Below are 18,138 nucleotides of genomic sequence, written 5' to 3' on the forward strand. Positions count from 1 at the left end.
GAGGCGTAAAAATTGCTTGGGTCTGCCACTTGGGAGCATTTGCATTTGAAGGTCTGCTTCAGAGTGGGTATTATATATAATTTAGGAGGGATATGACGCCTCAGTAAATACGAGACACACATTTAAGAGTGTTATTCCTAGGAGTGATTTACATCTGGAAAGGTTTGTAACTGAGCCGGTGTAAGTTCCGAGTGATATGCAAAGACATTTACATTAGTGGAGTAAAGCTTTTAAACTGTCAATGATCAGACTTAGTGCTAATATTTGAGTTAAATACACAGTCATGTACATGAACATATATACTCATGAATTGCACTTTTGCGCCCCTGGAACGACACTTTTTGGACTTTCCTGTGGCGCAATGTGTCACTGCATATTTATAAGTCCACGTGAAGCCACTTTAACAGCTTTTCATGGCCTTATGAATATGCATCCTTTTCACGCAGAAAACTGTGGCAAAGGGGCACTCCATGGTTGTTGCTGTGGGTGTTCTCACGCAACACCCATGGAACCTGACAAATTCCCAGATTTACGAGGCATTGGAAACCTGGGAATGCATCAGAACCTAACACCACACCAGGGTTGGCGTTAGGGAGGCGCAACAAAGAGAAATGAAAACATTTCTCCTCGTGCTTTATTTTTCTATGCGAGAGCAGCACACATAGAAAAAGGAAAGCGCCTGAATGGATTGATTTTGTGCAGGAAGGGTCCCCCCACAACGCAGGCACCTGTGCACCATGGTGCAAAGCTGCCTGCGTCGGCGCATCGCAGCCCATTGTGAGCTGGCGCATGGGAAAGGGAGATGAATGCACCATATTAAATAGATACAGCACATTCCTGCCCTTTCCTTTTGCCTTAGGACTGCGCAGCAGGGAGGCCTACGGCACTGCCCTACTGCAAAAGTCCATCAATAAGGCCCTCAAGAATTGAAAAAAAAACAGCTTCGTAAAAAAATGTTTAAAATTCTAATCAAAACTAAAAATGAAGCATCATACACAAAACAAGAAGTGACAAGCATGGAAACGTGATTGGTTGCAAACATGAAAATACGAGTATTGTGATAAAGGCAACAGGTGGCAACTCCACAGAAGGGAATCATAAAATTTATCCTCCAAAAAAACAAAGGGCATATTATTCAACACAATGAGTGGGACAAAGTCAGAAAAGTCAGAAAAAATGATGCAAGCTGACACAAGTGTTGATAATGCATGTACTCTCTAGCACAAGGATAGTTTTTCACTGAAAAGTAACCCTAAAAGGAGTGCAAATTGTGCTTTGCACTACATTTTTTAAAATTTTGAGTCAAGGGGCATTGCATGGATGGCACATAGGCGTTCCCATGCTATCTCCTATGGTTTCTACACAAAGAACTGTCTAGCAACAATAGCTCCTCGAGGCAGGCACCAACAAGGAGACATTTTAACTTATCTATCTTTGCATGTGGCTGCCCTACATAGCACACTTACAATATGGGGAAAGTTTCGAAGCATGTTTATGCATAGTATTTTGTACTGGAAGAATACCCTTTCAAGACAAAACTTATGCTGGACATAATACACACACCTTTGCATCATTGTGAAAAGGTTTGTGAGTGGCGTTAGGTAGCCTGAAAGAGCCTGAAACAGCAGCAGTAGACCATGTCTTAGTGCAACTGCCTTGTACCTTAAAAGAGTAAATCTCTCACATAGGTTCATGCCGATTACCAGTATAAGCTAAGATGGTTATATTTCATTAGTTATTGAATAAAACACGTAGGAAATCATGATTGTTCACTGCTTCATAAACTAGGGAGTTCAGTAAAGTGTTTTGACTTAATTGAGCATAAACGTATGTGAAGTGACGTTGTGATGAAATTGACCTGTTTTTTCAACATACTGCATCTTCAATCATGCATGTAACATAATAATAGGCACGACTACCACCACCATCTCAACTGTAACCACCACTATCACAACCACTACTGCCTTTACAGCTATCACCATCACCCCTACTTCAAACATCACTACTGCTAGCACCATCACCACCATAATTATCTCGTTTGTTTGTACACGAATGTTGTGGTTTAACAGTGAGTGATGTGTGTTTGTAAGTCATTGCTCATGGGAGTATGTGAGTGAATCGTGTAGTACAAGTAATAAAAAAAATAGAGGCAAGATGTATTGCCTTTGCTAATGCTGCTTTTTAACTGTAACTGGTGCAAGGTCACTTTTGTTTAGCCTCACAAAGTATATTTTCTGCCATTATGTACTTTGGCAAACTGGCTGATTTAACATGCACTGTAATAGAAACAATGCTCGAAAGGCATATTACCATTTCTGTATAGCTTCTGATGAATGATTTCTTAAGGTTTTGAAGACTTTTTTCAAAAATCTATACGAATAGCCCAATTAAATAATACATAGTATGTGTTAGACCTAGCATCCTTGGGCTGTTTCCCCTGACTGTTTGTCTTCTGTCCTCCTGTTTTGCTGACTTCATTTTTGCTGGCTTTAGGACTCTGTGCACTTTATCGCTGCTAACCAGTACTGAGAGCATGTGTCTGCTGGGCCGGCTCCTCCGTTAAGGCAGAGGAACAGCGACACACTGACCAGATTGCCCCCAGAGATAGAAAAATAAAATGGTAATAAAGTTAATGTATTACCATTTTATTTTTGAAAAACCTGTCAGGAGCCAAGCGCCAGGATGGGGGATGAGCTTTCTGCAGCTGCCAGTCAGGCAGCAGCAGAAAGCAGTAATGTGCAGAGTGCTTTAAGTTTCAAGTGTGCATGTCCCTTTAGCCGACCATCTTGCAATGCCAAAATACATGCACATTTTAAACCTCTCTAAACAGACTAAGATAGCTGGGTTGGAGAGAACCTAGGCCTCTGGTGCCCTCAGGAAAACTGAAGGAGGCCTCTCCCTCCAATCCTTGGTCTTCTTTCATGCTGCGTGACAGCAGCGCCAGGATTGGTTACCTCAGTCTCCTGGGTCCTGCTTTGGAGCCTGCCTGCCTGGAGAAGACCAGAGTGTGGAGGAGATTGCGCCAGGAAGGTAAGTGTAAATATTTTCTTGCTTTTTTATTTATATTTATTTTTGTCCCACCCAACCCACCACCCTCAGCACATACCAGTCATCAATGGAATGTAACTTAAACCTGTGAAATCAGAAATCAGGGCCAGGACATAATTTCATAATTATTACTGAAAGGCCATTCCTGAACCAAAATCAAGTCAGGGGGACACGCCTGATCAACAAGACAAAGAAGCATGATTCCGTAGCTCTTGGCAGTGTTTTCAAGAGGAAAATAAATTGCCCTGATCCTTGGGGGCAAATGGGCATATTTACAAGGGCATTGCGCCACAGGAACATCAGTTTTTATGAACACAATCTCCCATTTTCCTGCAGGAGCTTGTTCTATGGCAGGTTTACGGTCGCAGCACAAGCTCCCATCGGGAAATAGGAGTATGCGACAGCATCACGTGCGATCGCATAATAATTATGCAGTTGCGATCGCCATCTGGAGGTCGGTCAGCCCTGATTCCGCGATGATGTCGGTCGGAGGCAACTCCGACCAACATCATATTCGGCCCCTAAGTGTCACTATCACTGTGGTATCCCCATCTGATAATGAAAACACAAATATTGAAAATAAAATAATACTCAAATCACAAAAAATAACTACCCACTCCTAAACCCCAACATTAAGTTACCCACTAAACAGATTAAAACCCTCACCCCTATAGCACAACAAAACACACTCACCTCTTGCAGGTATCACCCTTGCTTGTTCACACATGAATATTCAAAATAAATGCCCACCTGTGAACTATGTTATTTAAATTATTGCCAGTAAAAACCCACACCCCTTAATTTATAGTGCAAACATGAAACACGCCCACTTACTGCTCCTTTCACCATTGTATCCAGGTGACAAATGTTAATACAGATATATTATCAGCGAAATAATACGCACGCAAACTCCCCAAAAATAACGACTCATTTTTTATACTAATAAGCTATCTCAGTACACAAAAAAAGCACCTCTTAATAACACACAATAATTTGGGCGCTTATTTCACTTGCATTCCACTTCTAAAAGTTCACACGTAAATATTGAAATAAAATAAAAATAATAAACGTAAACATACTAAAAAGCTCTGAACCCTGATATAAAAGGGCCAATTACGATGCCGCCCGTAGAGGCTCTGACAGGTGGTCAGAGTCTTTAGGGCTGCATCGTAATAGGCCACACAGTTTACTTTCCCCCCGCCTCATTATGTTGGAGGCGGTTTGAAATTTAGCCGGCCTGTGGCCTTGGGATTACAAAGCACGGTTTCCGACATGGTGTCCATGCCAGCCTGTACGACATGGAAACCATGTCGGAAAGCGTATTTGGGGGCCACAGGAGGGTCCCCTTTGGTGCACGGCCTCCGAATGGAGGACAAGGGGGCACCGTTGATACCTGCACCTTGTAGCAGGTACCTTGTGGTGCCTGCCACAGGGTACAGGGATGAACTGCACCTCCCTTTTCTCAATGGAAGCTTGTGTTACAGTCAGTTTATGACAGTAACATGTGCTCCTGTTGAGAAAAGGAAGCATGCAACTGAACATCCCTAAGCCCTAAAACTCCTTAGTATCACATAAAACCATCCGACCCTTAAGCTGTTAAAACCCCTTACTACCTCTATATCCAAACTTAACCTGAACCCTAAAAATTCCATTTGTTTATTTTGAAGTTTTTATATAGCGCAAACATGACCACAGAGATTATCTGATCGCTTTACAGTAAGGGTATAAACAAACAAATCAGAATAAACAAAGCAACAAAGTCAACGTCTGAGATTGACCAATATTCTCGTGAGGGAAAAGCAAACACAACAGAATCAACACAGCAACAAAGTTACATTCTAGAATTGTCCGACAAACTCTAGAGCCAGGTGGCTGGGTCAAAGTCTAGTCTATGGACCCAGAATCAGATGAAGGGGCCAGGCCAAGGCAGAAATTTCTTCATCAAGAGCCCTTTGACTTCTTTTTTGAAGAAGACGGTGGAAGGGTTCACCCTGATTTCGGGGGAAAGGGTGTTACAGATCCTTGGAGCCATACCCGAGAAGGCTCGGCTATATGAATTTTTGTGGTTTTAGCAAAAGGGTACTGGCACTTCAGGAGGCTCTAGAATCACAGGAGAGCACCAGTTTCGGCGTGAGGTACAGCGGGTTCTTGAAGTGGATGGCTTTGTGACACTCGCATGCAATTTTTAACTGTATTCAAGCTTCATATGGAAGTCAATTCAGGTCCTGCAAGTCCGGAGAGATGCAGTGGTATTTTCTTTTGTGCCAGTTGAGAGCCTAGCAGCGGAATTGAGGGTAGCCCTGAGAGGAGTCATTCTCACTCTAGGCGGGCCGCAAAGTGTTGCGCTACCATAGCCCTGCTTTGATATCACTAATGCACTGCCACCTTTAGGTCATGAGCAGGGAGAAAGAGTTTGAGTTTCCTAAATAAGCTGAGTTGGAAGTTTGCTCCTTTGGTGAGGGAACTGATGTGCTTTTGCATATTCAGGCTTTTGTCTAGAATGCCGCCCAGAGAGGATGTCGAGTCCACGAGGTGCGGTCTACAGTTACGAGCAGTCAGCTCATTCAACCATTGTTCCATGAAAAAGGATTGGTTGTGGGCTGAGATCAGTAAGAATTCAGTTTTAAGAGCATTTAGCTTCAGGTGATTAAGTGTCAACCAGCTTTGAGATTCCATCAGGACTGAGTTGAGGGACTGAAGGTCTTTGCGGGAAGCTAACTTCAGGTATGTTTGGGTATCATCTGCATACATATGATAATCAATACTGGATGATTTTAGAATTTATTTCAGAGGCTCCATGAACAGGTTAAAAGCATGAGGGACAGTGTTGAACCTTGGGGGACCACGAATGTGACCGGTTCAGGATGGGACATGGATTGGTTCACCTTGAACCTTTGGGATCTGTTCTGAAGGAACTCAGAGAACCAGTTTAATGCAGGCCTTGACAGCCCCATCCTGTGGTCCAGGAGGTCAATTAGGTGATCATGATTGACAGGATCAAATGCTGATGAAAGGTCCAGGAGGATCAATAGGCATGACTCATTGTGATCCAATATTTCCAGCGCATTATCCACAATGTGCATTAGCGCCAACTCTGTACTATGGCCTGGGAGGAAACCAGATTGGCAGTGGTCCAGGAGTTGGAAATGGTCAATGTGATGACCCCAATCTCAAACCACTCCATAGCCCTAAATGCCTTGAATGTCCCTACTCTCGACCCACCCCGTACTTACTTTATACTTACCCATTGTGGTGTAATGTCTCACATTGCAAAGTTACACAATTTAATGCTTGCTGTTGTCAAAGGTATTGCAATGCAATGGTAGCACACCCTTAATTTTAGAACTCCAAATACAGCCTAATTTAGGATGCTTATCTGAATAGCTGCTACTTTTTTGTTAGCAGTGCTCCACCTGCTGTCCTGAGTGATGAGGTTGCCAAACACCCAAACCGTCTAGGTTTAGCTGTACATCATTCACCTTTCGTTTGTCATCCTCAACTTCTGTCTCTTTTGAAGGAACTTTTTTAACATTTCTTTCTGGTTTAGTCAGGGTGTGCCGATGCCACCCTCCACTTCTGTCTCTTTTGAAGGATCTTTTTATACCCTTCTTTCTGCTTTAGTCAAGGTCATCCGATCTTTCACTTCCTCCTTCCTCCCTTTTCAACCTTTCTCTCTCTTCTCCGGTCTACTGTCTACTGTCTAACCTCTGTTTCCCCTTTAACTGCAACTATAGTACTGTTACTCACCTCTTCTTCTAGAACAGAAGCACTACTACTATATTTATATGAGTTCAATGATTACTCCTATTCATTACACAAAGATTTGTGCTAGGCCTCATAACCTAAGTATGTCCAAAACCTTATAAAACAACAAGGAGTGCCAGTCAGATTATTTTTTTTAACCATGCTAATTAAATTATCAAGAACTGAAAGCATCTCCCAGGGCTTTGCAGATTTAATCGTGTAAGACTGATAAATGCCTAGATATATATTCACTTCTGAGAGATGAAATTCAACATTAACTCCATTCAAGTGCATGCTTGTGGTTTTATGGTTTGCTGAACTCTGCCAATATGTTTGCAAATTGAAGCCTTCTTTTCTTTTATTAGTTCATGTATCACTTCATACAGTGCTGATGTTGCCATGTGCGCTGTCACTGCAACAATAAATGCCATCCCTGCTGTGGCTTAATGTTGTGAAAATTTACTTCTTTGCTTTAGTACCAAGACATTTCAAGAAGCATAACAAAAACGAACTTTTGATCACGGGATGAGAAAATGTAACTAGCAGGATCTGCAGAGGGAAAACAGATTCTTTCCTGTTCTCTACTGTTGTTCAAAATAAATTGTAACAGGCACGATGTCTTACCAAAGAATTGTTTCATGAAAAATAATGCATTGCCAAAACATTTCTATTTTTTATCAAAAGAGAATGCTAAACTGCACTCTAATTACAATCAGTTCACGCCCTACTATTCAGGTACTGCACCTCAATAAACTTTGCAATGTTTTTCGCCAAGTCTCCTAGAAATGTGTACTCTACAAATAATGTTTATGTTGTCTTTTTAAAATGTATTTTTAAAAAAACACATCCCTCCCCATATGAGTGCTGCGGACCCTGCATGCAAATATGTGAAAACAATAAGAGAACAGGTATAAAAATAAACTGAAGGCAATATATAAGAAAAGCCGTTAACACTGAGGCAAACATGGTATTGATCCCACTTTATGTAGAGTGAGCCATTGGACAGTTTTTTTTGTCCCTTATTTGTGACAACCACTACCCTCTCTCAGGCGAACACCTCTATATTCACCTCAGTAATCATATGATTCTGTTTCAAACTTCAAACTCCTCTCTCATATATAACTTCCATTGACAAAATGAGTAACACTTAACAGAGATCTAAAAAAATTACATAATAATGTTCTAAAGTGAGACACATACCAAGAGAAGAAGGTACAGAGAAACATGAGTGAATACATGAGTTGGAGTACATCCAGCACTACGCATGGTCAACCACAGCTACTGCAATCCTTCCCATTGAAAATAATATGGGTAGGGACTTAAAAACCTATAGGAAATAATGTTTAAAAAAATTACATTATTTAAGCTAGTTAACAAATAAATGTATTTATGTTAGTGAGTGACTGGTATGAGTGATGACAGTCGGTGGAAGGGCAGAGCAGCTAGCTGGCTGCTTCTGGTGGGGCTGCTCTACTTAACTTTACTACCAGCTGTACAGGATCTAAGCTACTTGTTATCTACTTGAATAAACCAACCTAAACTACATCCTACCTGCGTGGACTACTTACGACATGTATTTAGGCGACGAGTTGGAGACTTGCTCACACTCTACAGTAAAAGAAGCTCAAGATGACATCTACAAATAGTCAACATGTTGGGGAGAAGCATCAGACAGCACAAGGAAAAGTTTGCAACATGTCTAGGTCACAAGAGGCCACACAGACACCAAAGGTGCCACAAAGGAAACAAAGTAAAATGCAACAGCATGCCTTGCAGCCCCACCAGAGTCCATTACATTGGACAGCCTCAGCCAAAGCGTGATGTATTATGTTTACTTGCCACATATTGACAAGAACTGTGCGTTCAAGGGAAGTAAGCATTATCAATTTAGACTTTCTACATGTCATCTCTAATATGAATGCTGTGCAGTTTGAGATGTTTAAGGACATTTGGAATTACACTTTGGGACATGGTGTGTTTTGCCTACAACAAGTATTGGCAGAAATTCATTCTCAACAGCAAATCAGTTTGTTCCTTTTGATTTGGTCTTGGCAGTGTTTGATTGCAAGTAAACGGAGTGCACCATCTGCACAGATTGTTTTGCTGCACTCATTTATGGTGCATTCATAGCAAGCATGTCTAGCATGTCTAAATTACAGCAAAATTACAACATTCATTGTCATCTGGATGTGTGCACTAGATCAGTCTCCACCTGGTGAGTTGTACAGAGAAACTTTGGTTTGCAGAGTGTCTTCGCAAAAACAGGTGCCGTGTTATTATCTCCCCAGCAGTGGAAATCACTATACACTGGGTCTTCTGCTCAATAGTCGCGCCTGTGTAAAATAATGATGCCACACACAACAGGAAAATTAACTAGGGTCAGAGGCCAAAATTTAAAGACAAACTGGAATACGTAGCCCCTAAAACTGGCTTATACATACAAAATATACTCCATTGTCTGGTCAAAAAAAGAGCAGAAAAGGAAAGTTCCTACTGTGAATCAAAACATGTGAAATTACAAAAAACATACAAACTTATGTATATGGATTCCCATCATTCACCAAGCCTGGTGATTAGCTTCATCATTTGGGTATCCCTGGATATACACAGTGACAAACCAGCTCTGTGGGTATCAGAGCCAATGAATGTCAGAAAGGTATATAAACCAAGATGAGCAAGATGTATTATGTGGGACCAAAAGATTTTTAAAGTGGTATTTTAAATGCAGTGCAGAGTGATGAAGTGCAAGAAAATAAAATTGGTGCGTGAACAGACCAACAAGATGTATAATGTCAGTCACGATCAAGGGTTAAAAAGCGTGAGTGCCAGGACTAGTTTTAATAAATAGCTGTCCTATGTGATAATGGTCAACATGTTTCAGCACTTGACGGCAAGAAATACAGCCATGTGCTTTCGTCAGGACCTTAACAAGACTAAGATGATTTAAACTGCTATTTATAACACTTGGAAAAAGGATATAGTGTGAGTATTACTTCTCACAATACCGATTCCGTCACAATATCTTCAATATTTCTGAAAAGGTAAAATAAAATTAAAATAAAATTGACACACATTTGATTCATAGGAACAATCAAAATACACACTCTCAAAATATGTGGCCATAAAACATTATGCCATCATATGTATGTCCACAGGAGGTACATACCTCATTCTTACCTTAAAGATAAGGAAGATCAAGCCTCACCCCACCTGGCAACAGCTCAGGGTGAAGGAGGCACCGCTCTGAAAAGGAAAATACACCAAGCTAAAATTCATGTGGTGTATCCAACCTTTACATCAAAACCACTGACTAATCCGCGGCATGCAACACAGGAAATATTCGGTACAAATGTATATGGTTTCACGAGCCTGCATATTGTAAAGTAGACCCGGGATTGCTAGTGTACTGCGTCAGCATGTATACAATTAAAATTGGTTAACAACTCCAATAGGGGGGCAGGGATTTTTGTACTTATTAGGGATCATGCCTCCCAAACAAAATGCCACAAACACCTGATCTAAAAGAGAGAGTGTCTTCATTGTTGCCATTTGTTTACCAGATTCGCACTATGACAAGGTTTCAGACAATCATAAAAGACCTCGTCAAGATATGCAATAACATGTGGCATACAAGAGACCTGATGAAATGGTGCCCGTTTTGGTCGGTTAGCATTAAAAAGGAAGGAACACGAGCGCGTGTACCTACCTGTCCGTCGGTACCTCAGACGGTCAGCAGAGCCGTCGGGGGGGTGCCGAACGGACGGACAACCGGGATAATATATCCAGTGTGATTGCTGGAGTCTTCCGGGTCTCGCGCCAATTCCCGCGATGACGCGGGTACCGCGAGACCGGGAAAGACTACAGCAAAGGTAGAAATCAACGATTCTGTAGTTTCAACAAGCGCGCGTGGGGACAAAAGGGATATACGAAATTATTTAATGTATTACCACACGCTCCTGGATTGTCAACGATGTTACCAGTTTACAGTTTTTGACACAGAGAGAGAAGGTGTTATGTAGAGACAGAAATTCATATTGTGTACCAATACATGCAAGGTGAATAACCTGGCAAGGCCAATGAGGAAAGCCTCTTATAAAGCAGCATAGTTGATGGCAATTAATATGACCTTAAAAAACCATATAGTGTTCAAGGCACATGTAGTAATTATGTGGGGCATTAGTGTGGTCACTATGTAGGTAAGAATGGGTATATTATCGTCAATTTTATACTTGGTTAGACACTTGCTGTTCTAAAACTTACATAAGAGTGTTTATAGCAACGTCCAAGGGATAGAGTCATTAAGTCCCATGGTATCACTTTTTAATCTGAAGACCCAGCGTTGTTCTTTGAGGAATAGAAATTTGGCCACATCAGTGATATGTCGAGGAATGTAAGGCTGTTCTAAGATGGTCCATGTCAATTCCTCAGGTTTGTGATCCAGTTCTAGGAAATGAGCAGTTAGACGGGTGGCTTGTTTTTTGCACCTTATTGTGCTCATATGTTCCATAATACGCAGCTTGACTTTACGTGCTGTCATGCCCACATAATATAGTCCGCAAGGACAGGAGATACGGTATATCACCCGCTCACTATTGCAGTTTGTTAGCTTGTTCTGTACCCATGGACGTTCTGTACCTATGTCAATGGTCTTAGTTTTTTTAGTCATGGGGCATACTTTGCAAGAACCACAAGGGAAGTGGCCCTGTAAGTTCGGGGTGCCCCAGATCGTCTCTTGTGCAGCTGCTTTGATGGCAAGTGGCCTCGTGTGTACCAACTTGTCTCGTAAATTGCTGTTTCTCTTAAAGGCAAAAAGGGGAGGCGGCAAATTATCCCCCTCGACATTGAGAATTTTCCAATTCTTCAAAATAGATTTTTTGACATCATTAGATATCGTAGAGAATGTATTCACGAATGTCAATCTCTGAGATAAGGTCTGTTTGGTATTGACCTCAATCAGGCTCTCTCGATGATTATTGCTAGCACGTTTAGCTGCTTGCCTGACCACTTTCTTTGGGTAGTCTCTCTCTATTAGATTGGAGGTCAGTGTTTTAGCATGTTTCGTAAAGCTTTCTTTCGTTGAACAGTTCCTCCGAACTCGGAGAAACTGCCCGAAGGGCAGGTTGTCCCTGAGGGCTGCCGGGTGGTGGCTCTTATAGCTCAACAGGGAATTTCTAGCCATGGGTTTGGTATATAGTTCAGTCTCGAGGCCATACGGTGAGGCCAGAATCAGGAGATCCAGGAAAGGTAGAGTGTGTTTACTCATCTCCACCGTGAATTTCAGGAAGTTGTTCCTGCTGTTTAACCACCCTAGGAAATCGTTCACACTTGCAGCATCTCCTCTCCAGACACCTTGCATGTATTGGTACACAATATGAATTTCTGTCTCTACATAACACCTTCTCTCTCTGTGTCAAAAACTGTAAACTGGTAACATCGTTGACAATCCAGGAGCGTGTGGTAATACATTAAATAATTTCGTATATCCCTTTTGTCCCCACGCGCGCTTGTTGAAACTACAGAATCGTTGATTTCTACCTTTGCTGTAGTCTTTCCCGGTCTCGCGGTACCCGCGTCATCGCGGGAATTGGCGCGAGACCCGGAAGACTCCAGCAATCACACTGGATATATTATCCCGGTTGTCCGTCCGTTCGGCACCCCCCCGACGGCTCTGCTGACCGTCTGAGGTACCGACGGACAGGTAGGTACACGCGCTCGTGTTCCTTCCTTTTTAATGCTAACCGACCAAAACGGGCACCATTTCATCAGGTCTCTTGTATGCCACATGTTATTGCATATCTTGACGAGGTCTTTTATGATTGTCTGAAACCTTGTCATAGTGCGAATCTGGTAAACAAATGGCAACAATGAAGACACTCTCTCTTTTAGATCAGGTGTTTGTGGCATTTTGTTTGGGAGGCATGATCCCTAATAAGTACAAAAATCCCTGCCCCCCTATTGGAGTTGTTAACCAATTTTAATTGTATACATGCTGACGCAGTACACTAGCAATCCCGGGTCTACTTTACAATATGCAGGCTCGTGAAACCATATACATTTGTACCGAATATTTCCTGTGTTGCATGCCGCGGATTAGTCAGTGGTTTTGATGTAAAGGTTGGATACACCACATGAATTTTAGCTTGGTGTATTTTCCTTTTCAGAGCGGTGCCTCCTTCACCCTGAGCTGTTGCCAGGTGGGGTGAGGCTTGATCTTCCTTATCTTTAAGGTAAGAATGAGGTATGTACCTCCTGTGGACATACATATGATGGCATAATGTTTTATGGCCACATATTTTGAGAGTGTGTATTTTGATTGTTCCTATGAATCAAATGTGTGTCAATTTTATTTTTATTTTATTTTACCTTTTCAGAAATATTGAAGATATTGTGACGGAATCGGTATTATGAGAAGTAATACTCACACTATATCCTTTTTCCAAGTGTTATAAATAGCAGTTTAAATCATCTTAGTCTTGTTAAGGTCCTGACGAAAGCACATGGCTGTATTTCTTGCCGTCAAGTGCTGAAACATGTTGACCATTATCACATAGGACAGCTATTTATTAAAACTAGTCCTGGCACTCACGCTTTTTAACCCTTGATCGTGACTGACATTATACATCTTGTTGGTCTGTTCACGCACCAATTTTATTTTCTTGCACTTCATCACTCTGCACTGCATTTAAAATACCACTTTAAAAATCTTTTGGTCCCACATAATACATCTTGCTCATCTTGGTTTATATACCTTTCTGACATTCATTGGCTCTGATACCCACAGAGCTGGTTTGTCACTGTGTATATCCAGGGATACCCAAATGATGAAGCTAATCACCAGGCTTGGTGAATGATGGGAATCCATATACATAAGTTTGTATGTTTTTTGTAATTTCACATGTTTTGATTCACAGTAGGAACTTCCCTTTTCTGCTCTTTTTTTGACCAGACAATGGAGTATATTTTGTATGTATAAAATAATGATGCACCATTAAAGTTTGGCACATCATCCTGTGTTGAGTGTTCCTGACGGTGTAAGTTTGGCAATACTTGCCAACATGGTGTGTTTTTGGTGCACGGAACGGGATATTGCTGGTGAGACAGTTTTCATCTATTATTTTTTTTTTCACTTGAGGACCCCCTTCAACATTGCCAGTTAAATTGCTTCTTTGTAGTCTGAAAACGCTGAAGGGAGTTGCATGTAGCGCGCCCACACTTACTGTCATCTTGTTGACGCATAAAGTCTTTTGCATGAAGTCTGCGGTCACTATAGATCCCGAATAGCTGCTGTTGGACGCTTAGCAGCATTGACGTGACATGAGCCACCCGGCGTACATCATTACTGTGTGCTGCCATTTTGTGGTTCATTTTTTGAATGATAATAATGTACATGGAAGAACGTAGTGCACAGTTGTGGAGCAGCTACTAGTTCTGCATGGGGATGCAAGCAATGCGACATAAGTGGATGCCAGATTTTCAATATATCTATTGTTTGAAGCAATATGCTATCAGCACGCTGCACTCTTGGTAATGACTTTGATTGTTCCTCCTGGAAATGTCAGGCCTCGTGTGGGCTGAAGCAACTGCCCATTTGATTCTTGAGACATTTACTGCAAGAGAATGCTACACACAGTGGTGCATCTGTCAGCTACTGGTAGCACCTTAAATTAATGGTTAGCCACCTATGCAGTTTACTGTTGGTAAAGCTACTGTGTTTGAAACAGATTCATTGTTCAGTTGTATTTAACTATTCCCATTTTTATTTGTTAGGTGGGTGTTAGAAGCTTTACAGGAGGGGGGCAAGTTTGATGTGTTTTGGCTTGCCTTTTTCAATTTACGTATGCCTTATTTTGGGATAGGAATGTGTTTAACTCCCTTTTCCACACTTTTTGACAAAGTTCTCTTCCAAGAGGATTGGGTTAAGGGTTTGTATGTTTTTTTCTCGCAGGAATGGGTTTTAGTCCCATTTCCTCACTTTGAGCCATGGTACCCTTACATGAGGGTTGACTTATAGGGTTTGTTCCCTTTCACTATAGGAATGAGTTTTAGTCCCATCTCCTCACCGTACGCCACTGTACCCTTACATGAGGGTTAGCTTACTGGGATTTGTTCCCCTTTTTACACATACAATGGATTTTTGTTTCCACTTGTTACAAGGTTTTTTGTTCCTTGACTGCATAAGCCACCATGTGCTGCACTTTCGTGTTGTAGTAGTGGGTGTTGTCACTACCTTTATTTTGGGTTTTGATCGCTTATTAAGGGGCAGGAATTTGAGTCTCAGTCACTTTTTCCACATTTTGACATGGTCTTTCTCGTTAGATGGGGAGTATTCATATTGTGTAGGTACATTATTTTCTTTATTAAAGGAGGAGGATGGGTAATTCATATGTATCTTTCCTCCTGGTGTGGTTCTTTCCCCTCTCATAATGTGGTTTCTACTGTTCATCCCTGGGTATTGGACCATTTACTTCTGTGTACATTGTTGTTTATAATTTTTAAAATGTAGTTACAATATTCTTCTATATTATAGTAAAGAGATAATGTAGTATCTTCATGTTGTGTTGTTATGTTCTATGTTAGCTTGTTCCTAGCTGCTCAGTCAGTGTGAGTGTTCTGTGTGGAATGTTGGTGTGTTGGCTGAAGTGGCGAAATGAGCTAAGAAAATTATGATGGATTCAAACCAAATCTGTGACTGAGGGTGAGTGTCTGAAAAGTTTCAGCCCTCCATCAATCATCTACTTGTGTTTGCTTTGTTCACTCTAAGTTGATAGGGTATGCCCAGACGTGGGTCCCTTACTCACTTTGCCACTGGATTCAAGCTAGCCTGGCTGATGAAGGTTTTACCCAGAAACTGGTCCCAGGATGCTTGTTTCTGGTTCAGGGAAGACCTGGCTTGGCAGTTTGGGCTGGACTCTTCCCATGAGGCACATGGTCAAGACTGATTTGTATATAGCTGGGTCTGAACTGAGGTGATGAAGTAAGCTAAAGAACAATGATGGACTCCATCCAGATCTGTGATTGGGGGTGAGTGCATGAAAGGTTTCAGTGCTCCGCCCATCATCTCCTTGTGTTTGCTTTATTTGCGCTAAGTTGGCAGGGTATGCCCAGATGTGGGTCCCGTGCTCACTTTGCCACTAGATTCAAACTAGCCTGGCTGATGAAGGGTGTTACCCAAAAACCGGTTCCAAGATGCTTGTTTACAGTTCAGGGAAGACCAGGCTTGGCAGTTCAGGCTGGACTGTTACCTCGAGGCACTGGGTCAAGACTGATTTGCATATAGCTGGGACTGGACTGGGGTGGTCAAGTGAGCTAAAGAACGATGATGGATTTAACCCAGATCTGTGACTGGGGGGGAGTGTCTGAAAAGTTTCATCTCCTTGTGTTTGCTTTGTTTGCCCTAAGTTGGCAGGGTATGCCCAGACGTGGTCAAGACTGGTTTTCATATAGCTGGGTCTGAACTCAAGTAGGGAATAAATCTAAAAAACAATGATGATATCAACCCAGATCTGTGACTGGGGGTGAGTGTCTGAACAATCCCAGTGCACCAGCCCTCATCTCCTTGTGTTCGTTTTGTTCGCCCTAAGTTGGCAGGGTATGCCCAGACCTAGGTTCTTTGCTCACTTTGCCACTAGATTCAAGCTAGCCTGACTGATGAAGGGTTTTACCCAGAAACCAGTCCCAGGATGCTTGTTTCCGGTTCAGGGAAGACCTGGCTTGGCAGTTCGGGTTGGACTGTTCGCATGAGGCACAGGGTCAAGACTGATTTGCACATAGCTGAGTCTGTACTGAGGTGGTGAAGTGAGCTAAAGAACGATGATGGATTCAACATAGATTTGTGACTGGGCGTGAGTTCCTGAAAAGTTTCAGCGCTCCATCCATCATCTCCTTGTGTTTGCATAATGCATATAATCTACTCAAAAATGTTATAATATACAGGCATATGCTTAATATGGCTGTTGTAGGGTGTATTCTATGGAGGTCACCACACAAATCAAATCAAATCTTTATTGGTTTCAGCCATCATGGCCAGAAAAATTTAAAATACAGATTAAAACACAATGGTTACAATAAAATTAACACGTTGCTCTTAGATAATGTAAGATAAAAATACATTTAGTTCATTGCATGCAGTAATTTTGGAAGTTAACTTTGTAATTCGACATATAGCCAGGTTGTAGATTTGGAAATATTTCTTAATATAAATCTTCAACTGAGTGATAGGCCAAGCCTATATGCTGACCTCTGATGTACTAGGTGCATGCTTTGTGTAGAAAGAGGGTTGTTTAAAATAACTGAAGTGATGCATGATGCTTAGACACTTTATCCACTGGCCGAACTTCCCTGAGTTTCTCTGTGTTGGCAAAAACGATCACTCCCTCCAGTAAAGTGGCAATCGGAAGAACTCTTAAATGTTTTTTTAATGCCAGTATGAATAAAGGCTTTCTCGGTTCAAAGCCAATTAAAGCCAAATGGCAATTAAAAACGCTAATTGCAAAGTCTGAGTGCGTTTGCTATACGCTTAAGTGTATAGCCCCCAATAACTGCCACACAAAGGCTCTGCCAAAGTTAGTGTTCACTGGGTGACAATAGAAAGTACTTTTATAGAAATGCAAGTCACAGTTAATGTGAAACTGCATGTTTGCTTCCCTTGATAATGGCCCTACAACCAATCAATGCAGGATTGCAAAATTTTAATGGGATAATTAGCTTTCTTTGAATAAATATTTCAAAACGGCCATGGAATTTATTTTGCAACAGCGTCCTAAAAGCTTAAAGTGCAAATGCACATAGACAATTTCACGAAGTTACCCCCTGGAAATCAACTGGGCCTAATTACGAGTCTGGCATTTTGAGGACTGCAAGACTCGTGGAGGCGAACCAGCCTATTCTGAGTTGGGTAGTTAAACCGCAATTGCACTGCAGTAGCGCCAAGGAACCGCTGTTCCCTGGCTGTGGCACAGCAGTAAGTGCCTCTCTAATTTGCTGCTGGAGCCGATGTGGCACCGCCACGCATGTTATGAGTTTCAGATCCCCAGTGGTGTCATGGAGGTCTTTCCACCATGAATAACATGCGGGTCCTGAAACTAAGTGGGTCCCCCGCTTTTGCTAATGTGCACGGGGATGCACAACATGTGCCACTCTGTTTAAATGCACCCCAGTTCCTCCATGACATGGACTTTATAGTCCATGTGGTGCAGGAACTTTTTGGGGATTTTCCCTTGTGGTGCCCAGTTTCATAGGCACAGTCGTAAGACTGCCAAAAAAAGTCCACAGACACACAGGTTTTGCAGTGTGGGCTCCCGGCCTGGCGGTTCGCTCCAGCATCACTAAACTCGTAATCAGGCCATA

Source organism: Lissotriton vulgaris, chromosome 2_1 (genome assembly GCF_964263255.1).
Source record: "Lissotriton vulgaris chromosome 2_1, aLisVul1.2, whole genome shotgun sequence".
NCBI lineage: Eukaryota > Metazoa > Chordata > Amphibia > Caudata > Salamandridae > Lissotriton > Lissotriton vulgaris.